This window comes from Belonocnema kinseyi, chromosome 8 (assembly GCF_010883055.1).
Source record: "Belonocnema kinseyi isolate 2016_QV_RU_SX_M_011 chromosome 8, B_treatae_v1, whole genome shotgun sequence".
Taxonomy (NCBI): Eukaryota; Metazoa; Arthropoda; class Insecta; order Hymenoptera; family Cynipidae; genus Belonocnema; species Belonocnema kinseyi.
Window position 1 is genome coordinate 132,465,131 of NC_046664.1, and position 10,877 is coordinate 132,476,007.

Below are 10,877 nucleotides of genomic sequence, written 5' to 3' on the forward strand. Positions count from 1 at the left end.
TTCATCCCTCTTAATACTTTTTTCACCTCCTCGGTAGTGATGGGTGGGCATTCTTTATCAGGTGTTATGAGGGCAACACATGACTCCTTGAAGCTATTTATACTTTCTGAGTCTTCGTCCAGTCTATACTGAACTTCGCAGACTTCTCTCCAAAATACTTCGATCTCCTCTGGTTTGGGTGGGTGTTCGACAGTAACTGGAGGGTCTTGGAAGAGCCGAGATGGGTCAGAGAGAAACTGTTGATTTTCTCTGACCCACCTCTCCCTCCGCTCTAGACTTCTCTTAGCGTTAGATAGTATCCGTATTCTCTCAAAAATATGCTGCCTGATGGTCAGCAGCTTTGATTTGTTAAGTGTGTGATAACGGGGCCGGAGTTCGCGAGCGAACTTTCGAACCTTGGCGGTAAAATTCCTGCCAGATGTGATGTAGTCAATCACACACTGAATGCGGGACGCGTACTGTATTGCTGAGCCTATCTTTATGGCAAGTTGATGCATTCGCCTTTTGGTCTTATGATCAACCGTCGAAAAGCATCGCTCTTCATCTATTTGATGCCTGCCCGCGGTTGGTCTTAGTGTCGCCTCTCTTTCTCTGTTGCCGGCTTGTTCTAGCTGTGGTAGAGTAGGCGTTCCGCTTACATAGCCCGTTTAACGGAGTAGTTCAGCATGGTTTCGCAGGCGTTGCTGCGAAAAGTGCGATGGCTCCGGGTGTTTCTCGCACCATAGAGCATGTAGCCGTGCCATGTAACCCCGTTCAGGGGCCACACTCGCATCGTAGCACTCATATATATATATATATATATATATATATATATATAATGTTATCTACAATATACACATAAATAACTATGATACTTGTCAGAGACATCCGAAATATGGAAAAAATATTACTTTCAATACCGGCTTTTTTCACATTGATAAGCACTACACGCTCTCCGTAAACACACCAATATTAGCAACGTCGCAAACTTCTGCTTCTCGAGTGCCGGTCTGATAAGTGAACGGTACGTAGTCAGCTCACACCGCAGCAGCGTGACAGATCGCACGCGATTGGTTGGCGCTCTGTGTGTGTGTGTGTGTGTGTGTGTGTGTGTGTGTGTGTGTGTGTGTGTATGTGCACAGGCAGCTCGTGCGTGAGCCGTTTCCAGCAAAGAGTACACGCATTTTCTTGTGCGAACGCCTTTACCAGCCCTAGGTTCAGACTGCAAGCCATTACCGTCCATCTCTATAACCAAATGCTACAATCCCTCTACCCCCTCCCACCCATCTCCCTCCCCTACCACCTCTATAGAGAAAGTAAGATATACTGACTATCTCTCTCTCTCTCTCCCTAGAGGAAAATATAAATGCATTAAGACAAAATCAACGACTGCAACGTTCTCACATCCTCGTGGTGGTCAACCTGTAATAATTACATGTGGCGTGTTCTGCAAAGTAATTTCTTCATAATTAGAACCAATTTCTATGCAAGTCTTAAAACAATCTGTAGAATTGCAACAGCTATTCGAGCAGCTTCAAAGAACTTGAAAAATGGTTGAACCTCATTTAAAATACTTGTCACACGATGTTTTCCGGATGAGTAAATCCGGTTTTCCAAAGTGGCATCAATCTCTATGCATCTTACAATGTGGGAATGAATCTTTATGCTTTCCCATGGACAGATGATAATTATGTGGGATGTTGAACCGAAAGCTTTCTTGTTGTAATCAATTCCGGCCATCGAAAAGCAGTACTGGTAGGTTGCAGCGTCTTTGCAGACACATATATCGATAATAACGTTCTTCAGACATCCTGGTACGCTTTTTTTCTAGCCGCGATGTTAGTACATTTCTTGTCACACAGATCCGATTTTCTGAACAATCTTACAATTAAAGATAGCTGTGAAGATCTTACACAGTGTGTTTTCAAATAAGTGATTGGCCTGTTATTCTTCGGGACAGATAAGTTTTTCATCTTTGATAGGGGTACTGTGCGCCCTTTCACCAACCACTGCCAAATAGGCTGTTCCCACTTTAGAAATGAGTTGAAAATGCGGGCCAGATGCTAGTGGGTTGAAGGAAACATCTTCCAGCAGGAATTCTTGATACCATCTAGTCTGCCGTCGCGCAGAACTTGCGAGTGGAAGGGCAGAGCTCGTCAGGCAGCGACTCAGATCTAAGTTGCGTGAGGCAGCACTGGACCGGTTGTCATGATAACGAGGCACCGGCGGTAATACTGTGTCAACCACGTACGAGTGGCCAATGGGAGTTACGATACAAACTGACCGGACACAACCGACACGGTGCAGCAATTTTATTACTAGTCAGAACTAGAGTTCTTGGTTTGGCCGTAACAACGGTGCCGACCGTCATATTTTAATTTCCTATATATAATAAAATATTATTCAAGTGAATTTTAAATGTGTGCCATGCTGAGTAATTTCCCTTTCACTTTAATGTTCTCATTCCTCTCTCATGCATAGTATTGAGTTAACCGACCTGTGTGTGTGTGTGTGTTCGCGCGCGCGCGTGTGTGCGTGTGCGTGTGTGACATTCCCAACCCGTTCTTGGCTATTTGATTAAAAAAAAATAATGTTAGGAAAACCACATAAATTTGGCGCTCAACTTGGGGATGTTACATAGTTGCAAACAGTGAACTGTTCTTTCTGCTTTCGCGAATTAATGAATTTGATTTTATTTTCTTGTTTTTCGCTTTGGCTTTTTCATAATTTTGTGACCTTTGCTAGTAATAATGTCGGTCAATATAAAAAAAAACGCTTTCGCTCAATATATCAGGTAGCGAATATTTACATGTAAGACATTTTTCTCTGGATTGTCCCTACTAGAGACCTGCACCAGAGAATAAAAGATTTTTCAGATGTTTGCGCGCAGTTCGGGAACTTTCCGAGGATTTAACGGCAATTTCCTAAAGGTTCTCGAAAATCTGAAGCAAGTATAAGTGCTTTTGAAATTTCGGAAGTTACCTGAAACTAACCAGAAATTGAAGGAACTTACGTAGGTTCTTGGAATTTTTTTTAGCAGTTTAAAGAACTTACGTGTGTTTTTGCAACATTTCAGAATTTAAATTAAACATACCGGAAATTTGAGACATTTTTCGGTAAATTAGAGAATTTATGGATATTTCTGAGAGTTTCCGGAAGTTTAAACAACTTTAAGAGGAATTTCGTCAATTAAAGGGATTTACGATTAATTTCGGGTATGCTCGAAAGATTTGAGAAAATTTAAGGAATTTACGAGTATTTCCGAATTTTTTCAATAGCTCATGTAAATTTGCGAGTCTTTCTGGGATTTTTGGGCAATTTACATAATTTACGAGTGTTTTCCAAGTTTTTTCGGTAGTTTAAAGAATGTACGAGCGTTGGAAAATTTTTCGGTAAATTGAACAAAAATTTCTTGGATATTTGCGTGATCAATTTGGATATTTGCGTGAGTCAGCACAAAGTAGAGATTTTGAAGACGCCGTTCACAATAAAAATAAGAGAGCGAAACGCCGTTTTCCGTGGGAGCCGCGTCAGTAGGGCTAACCGAGAGCTAAAGCAGGCAATCTACGGCCAGTATACAATCTACGTTGGTCAGTTTAAGCATAATAATGGCAATTAAGGTAAAAGCAACGATTCCTCCATGGACACCGACATTGGCCAGGAGTGGACGGAGACAAGGCCTTGAGGGGCCCGTTATTTTTAATCTTTACCCCGCCTCCCAGCAGAGAAATATAGAGGGAATAGGGAGCCATGGAGTCACATATCCGACAGGAATTAATGCCACTAAGTGGTAGTGTGATGACACCCTGGGCAAGTGAACCAAAAGTTCATACGGCATATTACCCACCGACAGTGAGTGCCCTAACGTGTGCTACTTTAGTAACAGCGTCGCACCTAACATATTGGTTCCTCGCGCCTTGTGCAGGACAACGGCTTTGAGTAGAACCGCGGTAAATCAGATTTATGACCACCTTTCACGATTATGAGGTGGGTGGTCATAGGGCACGATGAAATCGCAAGGACGCTGGTATGGCTTTAAGGTTAGAAACCAGTAGTAGCTTCGCATCTCTTGACAGCACCGATCACAAAAAAATGACTTAAACCGAATTTGTTGGGTACAGTAGTTGCAGATCCCTTTTCAGTTCGAAAATTGTACCTCTAAAAACTTTCGCACTTCACGTTTTAGAAATTGACTCTATCTTCTTCGGAGCGTCCGGCAGCGCAAGTTCAGGGCCAACACCTTTAAACGAGTGGAGTAGAACTGGGACGGAAAGCATGTTAGTGGTAGATATCTTGTTCAATGCCGACAGATGTAAAGACCAAATCCTCCGAACAAGATGCTTATATCTGCTTCGGAGAGACTCACTTACTGATTGTATGTCTTGAATGCGGCTTTCAGGCATGTCGAGTTACATATAAGTCTCTCTAGTGTCAAGATGTCTAATAACACTTATATCTACAAACTCAGGGTTATCTGGAACGCCAATAATCATTCCTTTCTCTAGATAAATTTTTGCACATTTGTAAAATCCAAAGTCCATACTAATCTCTCCTGTGTACTGCTTGACAATATTTAAAGCACTGTGAAGTTTGCTTTTCCTATAAGCATAGATCTTTATAATAATAATAAAGTAATAGTATCTCACATAATTTATATAGAACCTGAAAAAATACTTTTGAATCTTACGGTATAATATATACAATAATTTCTAATAGTATATCAGGATTTATTGTTTGAGGTCGCCATATATTTTCTATAGGAATAGATATTGATACTCGAGCTTATTATACTTCAGTTACAATAATTATTGCAATTCCTAACGGTATTAAAATTTTTAGATGGTTAGCAACAATATATGTATATAAAATTAATTTTAATTTACCAATTATATGATCTTTAGGATTTATTATTTTATTTTCCATTGGAGGAATAACTGGAGTAACATTAGCTTATTCATCAATTGATATTGTTATACATGATACTTATTATGTAGTTGCTCATTTTCGTTATGTTTTATCAATAGGAGCTGTATTTAAAATCATTGGGGGAATAATTAATTGACATCCTTTAATTACAGGATGATCATTAAATTCAAAATGATTAAAAATTCAATTTTATTCAATGTTTATAGGAGTAAATTTAAGATTTTTCCCTCAACATTTTTTTGGTTTAAGACGAATACCTATTTATTATGAAATTGAATTTTATCAATTAGTTCATTATTATCCTTCATGAGAATTTTTTTATTAATTTATATTATTTGAGAGAGAATTTTTTCTTATCGATTAATGTTATATACAAGTTATTTTATTTCAGCAGTTGAGTGAATAAATAATATACCCCCATTAAATCATTCGTATAATAAAGTTACTATAATTATTATATAATCAAATGATTATTTGAATATTTAAATTTATAAACACTTGATAAAATTTAAATTTAAAAGATTTTTCTTCTCCAATAATAGAATGATTAATTAAATTTCACGATTATACTTTAATAATTCAGTTAATAACAACATTTATTATTATTTATATAATTATAAAAATTTTATTTAATAATATTATTAATTTAAATATTGAAAATCAAATAATTGAAATTGTTTGAACAATTTTTCCAATTTATATTTTAATTTTAATATCAATTCCTTCATTAAAATTTTTATTTTTATCTGATGAAATATATTCTCCTGTTACATCACTTAAAAGAATTGGCCGCCAATGATATTGAAGTTATGAAATTCCTGATTTCAAATATGTAAATATTGCATCTTTTGTATTAAGAAATTTAGCATCTTTAAATTCATTTCGACTCTTATATGTTGATAACCGTTTAATCGTGCCAATAAATTTACAAAAACGTATATTAGTATGATCAGATGATGTAATTCATTCAATTACAGTTCCTTCAATAAGAATTGAATTTCATGGGATACCTGGACAAATTATTATTATTATTATTATTATTATTACACCATTAAGCCATTTCCCTTTCGGGGTAGGCATCACGCACTCGGTAGGGGAAAGAAGTAGTGTGTGGAAGGGATAGAGATTTTTCAGATTGATCCAGAATTCTCGTGCTATTTAAGTAAATAACACGTTCGTTCCGCAACACTTCTCCGACCCAGGTTGCTGATCAATCTCTCTAGCAATCACCCCAAGCGAAGAACCTCACGAAGTCGTTATGTAAGGTTTCCCACTTGGGTCCATTAGTGGCCAAGGTCTTTTGTTGCAGGCGTCATTCACTCTACTGACACACTTTTTATTAACTATTTGCCGCCATACTTTCCTGTCCAGGCATACTTCTCTAGCTTCTTTTATGTCCATGCATTTTTTCATGCAGGCTCTCGTGTTTCTGTGACTTCTTATGTCTCTTCTAACTAGGGTCTCATTCACACATTCTAACCATTCTTTCCGCGGTCTACCTCTGGGCACGCTGCCATTTACTTTACCTTGATACACTTGTTTCGTTAGTTGTTTTTTTGGCATTCTCTCAATATGTCCGAACCATCTTAACCGTTTTCTTTCCCATGTGTCTACTAGCGTCTCTTCTGCTCCACATTCTTTTAGAATTATCTCGTTACTTACTTTGTCCATCAGGGTCTTCCTGCATATTATGCACATAAATCTCATGTCAATTGTGTTAATTTTACTCTTATCTTTTCCTTAATATGTCCACGTCTCGCTACCGTACAGTATAGTCGGTACAAATATAGAATTATGTATTGCCATTTTAGCTTTATTTGATATATTTTTACTTCTGATAAGGGGACCTGATCTACCAATAACCTTTTTACCTTCATTTATTCGTCTATCTAATTCCTCATATATCTTCCCGTCTTTAGTAAATAAACTACCAAGGTATGCGAACTTATCAACTTGTTCAATTCTCTCATCATTTAATAAAATATTGCATAGTGTTTTCTCACTCTTTCCTTCGAACACCATAGTTTTTGTTTTATTTGCGTTAATTTTGAGGCCCATGCTCTTCATGCTTGCATCTAGTTTATTCAACACTCTTTGTAAGTCTTCGATAGACTCTGGCATAACAACCTTATCATCTGCGAACGCTAACCCACGTACCCTTACTGTTTGGAGATCCACACCCTCTTCGTCGAAGAGAGCCATTCTGAAACAAATTAATTAATTAAATTGATTTATTCATGGCCCAGGTTTATTTTTTGGACAATGTTCAGATATTTTGTGGAGCTATTATAGATAATACCAATTGTAATTAAATCAACTGAATTAAAAAATATATTCAAATTAAATTAATTTAAATTAAAAATAATTAGACATTTTAATTTAAAGTAATGATCTGTTAAATAATTTATAGTAATAAATAATAAATGTAAATACTTCTAATGAATAGAAAATTAGTTAATTTTATTATATTAATATGCTTATATTAAAATTATAATTTATTTTAATAAATAATGATTAACATGTTTTAATTATAAAATTTTTATATATAATTTAAAATATATAAAATTTAAATGATAAGAAATCTATTTTCCGTTTTTGAGCCTTATACAAGCATAGATTTTTTATTAAATTGATTGAGAATATTATATTTTATAATATTTTTACCAATTTAATTTTGATTTAAACCTTCTAATTATTTAATTTTATTAAATTATTTATCAAAATTTATTATTAAGGAAATAAAAATTTCATTAAAAAATTGTAAATTTTTATAATGTATTAATATTTAAATCTTGATGTTTTATATATTAAATAATTTTATTAGTTTATTTCCTTATATTTTTAATTCTACAAGACATATAGTTCTTTCATTATCATTCGATTATCAGTTAATATTATTGCTGGCCATTTATTAATGACACTAATTAGACAGTAAAAAATAATTTAGGTTCAATATTAATTATTTTTATCATTTTAATTCAATCATTATTAATAGTATTAGAAGCTGCTGCATTTTTTATTCAAGCCTACGTCTTTTCTATTTTAAAATATTAAATTATATATTAATAATTTTAGGATTATATATAATTATTATTATTTCATTTCAATGATGACGAGATGAAATTCTTAAAAGAACATTTCATGGGCTATTTACTTTAAAAATTCGAAAATTATTAACCTTAGATGGATCCTATACATTTTTTGCCCTCACCGGATCCTGTGTGTGACAAATGTGCCCCATTTGGATTTCTTGTGCACAATATTTTCCTTTCATCGGAATCAGATGTTAATACACACCATTCTCTTCGTTTTTTTAATTTTGAAGAGATTATTGCATATAACATCCCGTTTAAATGAATGATGCCCTTTTTTGGAAAAAATCATGTCATTTCTTTTTTAATTAAGTAATTAAAAATTTAAAATGCCATTTTGAGGGGTACAAATTGCACTTTGAAGTAGTGTATGGTATAATTAAGTTCCTTCCAAAAATTAGATTTATTTGAACATTCGAAATTAGAAAATTTAAAAAAATGAGAAATATCAGAAGTGCGGGCAGAATGCTTATTATTATAAATAATTTGAATGTATAATAGGTCAATCTCTTTGTTTTTTGATGAATAATCAAATGGTTTCTTTTAAATAAAGATAAAAAAATAAGAAAAAAATTTTCTAAATGAAAAAGCAAGTAGTAAGTTTGAAGGATAGGAAAAATTCGTCGGAATTAAAAAAAAGAAGCCTTTTCTACAAAACTATTTTTATTTTCAAACTAATTCTCGAAGTAAAATTTAATTTAAAAACATTAAATTGAACTGAATTTTGCATTAAATAATCTAAATCTACTTCGTTTTAAAGGTTGCATAAGACCGCCCTATGTTCGTCACACACAGGTCGGTTGCAACTTCTCTTTCTTTTCCTGCAATACTACAGTAACAGCATCGGCACTTTTTACTCCGTATATTCTCGACATTCTCCATTCGAAACATTAAAATAACATAATATACTTTAAATATACGTCGAATGCGTTCATTTATATGAAAATATGAAATTGATGTAACGCGACGAAACTCGAACGTAACGGATCCTCTGGGGGACAAATGTGCCCGAGGCTTTCAGCATTTCCTTCTTACTTTACAGACAGCGAACAACCGGCTACATCAACCACTTCACCGCGTTAAGAATAGGAATATTTTGATTTCTTTATTCATTCAGCTTTATCTCAAAATGCACAGATCGGAAGCTTTTCCCCCCTAAAAATATTAATAAATTTAATCCTTATGCAATTTCTTTATTAAATACAATTATTTTATTATCATTGGCTGTAACAACTACTTGATCTCATCATTGTTTATTATTTAGAAATAAATGTAAAAGATTAACTAGTTTATTGTTGACAATTTTATTAGGACTAATATTTTCTTTAATTGAATTTTATGAATATAATCAATCTTCATTTTGTTTAAGATATTCGATTTATGGATCATTATTTTTTATAACTACAGGATTCAATGGGCTACATGTTATTATTGGAAGATTATTCTTATTAAAAATGTTAATTCCAATATATTATAATCGTACATCTTCATTTAATCACTTTGGAATTGAGGCTGCTTCTTGATACTGACATTTTGTTGATGTAATTTGAATTAGTGTATTTACAAAAAATTTATTGATGAAATTATTATTTTATAATTAATTTATTATTAATTATTATTAGAATATTATTTTTTTTTAAGAAAAAAATTAATATAAAAATGCGTAACATTTTCGTTTGAATAGAATTAAAAAAATTAATGTAACCATCGGTTACGATGAAATATCGACTATTCTAGACAAAAAATTGACCGAAAATACCACAACGAAAAAACGGAAACCCATAAAGCTTATAGCAAAAATGCGATTTGATCAACTTGAGAGTAAAAGAGAAACAATAAGGTGTTGTTCTTTTGCTATTTGTGTCGCTTTTGCTCTCAAGAAGTTGCAGTTTTCTTTTTCCGTGCAGCCCGTAGGAGCCTCTCTTTGGCTTATACAGGCTCAATTAGAAAAGGAGAGTAATTTTGAATAAAAAATCGTGCGATTCATATTATATACTTTGAAGCCTTATTGTTCCCGTAGCGAGATTTTCCTATATTTCATGGACAGAAGCGCACACAAAATCTCTTAGCGAGACACAATTGCTTACAACTTAATATTGTTCGATTCAGTGCGTAACTGCCCATAAAAGAAACACAAAATCAACAATAAAATATTTTTTATTCTTCTTTGGTGCACTGTATTTGAATCATCTATACGTATAATCAAATTGACAGTGCTCGAGAATTAAATAAAGTAATAAAGAATACATATATTTAATGCTTTCACGATGATTCATTTTGATAACAAGAGATATTTCGTGAACATTGCAGTTCACATCTTCAGGGCTGACCTGAAATTGAGGTATCGCGTCATGTTTTTCTTAGGCATACTCTACGCGATGCCTGTGATTGGCCAGAGCGCCCCACCGTGGGGACTGGTCGAAATTGATTGGCCAATCAAGTCTCTTGTTATCAAATAAAGAAATCTATCTCAATGAACCTCGCTTGTGTTGAGAAAATACTACTCGCAAACTCGAGTAGAGGGGATCGAGTAGCAGGGATGCTTTTTAGGCTATTAGCATGTGAAAGCTTGGCACCTCCAAGAGCGCCGAGGATAAGGACGATCAGTTTAACAGAATATTCCGGTTACAATCGTTGCAACTCCCTTATAAGGTCTCGATACCTCTGTTTCTTTTCATTCTCCTTGGCTATGATGTTTTTGTCAGCTGGTGTTGAAAATTCCATAACGAACATGGTTCGCTTCACGAAGTCAAGAAGAACCATGTCAGGCCTCGAGTAAGCAACAGAAACAATTGTCGAGAATATAAAGTTCCAGTAAATGCGGCACTTCCCATTCTCGACAATTGACTCAATTTCCCTAGGAGCATTTAGAGGAGCGAT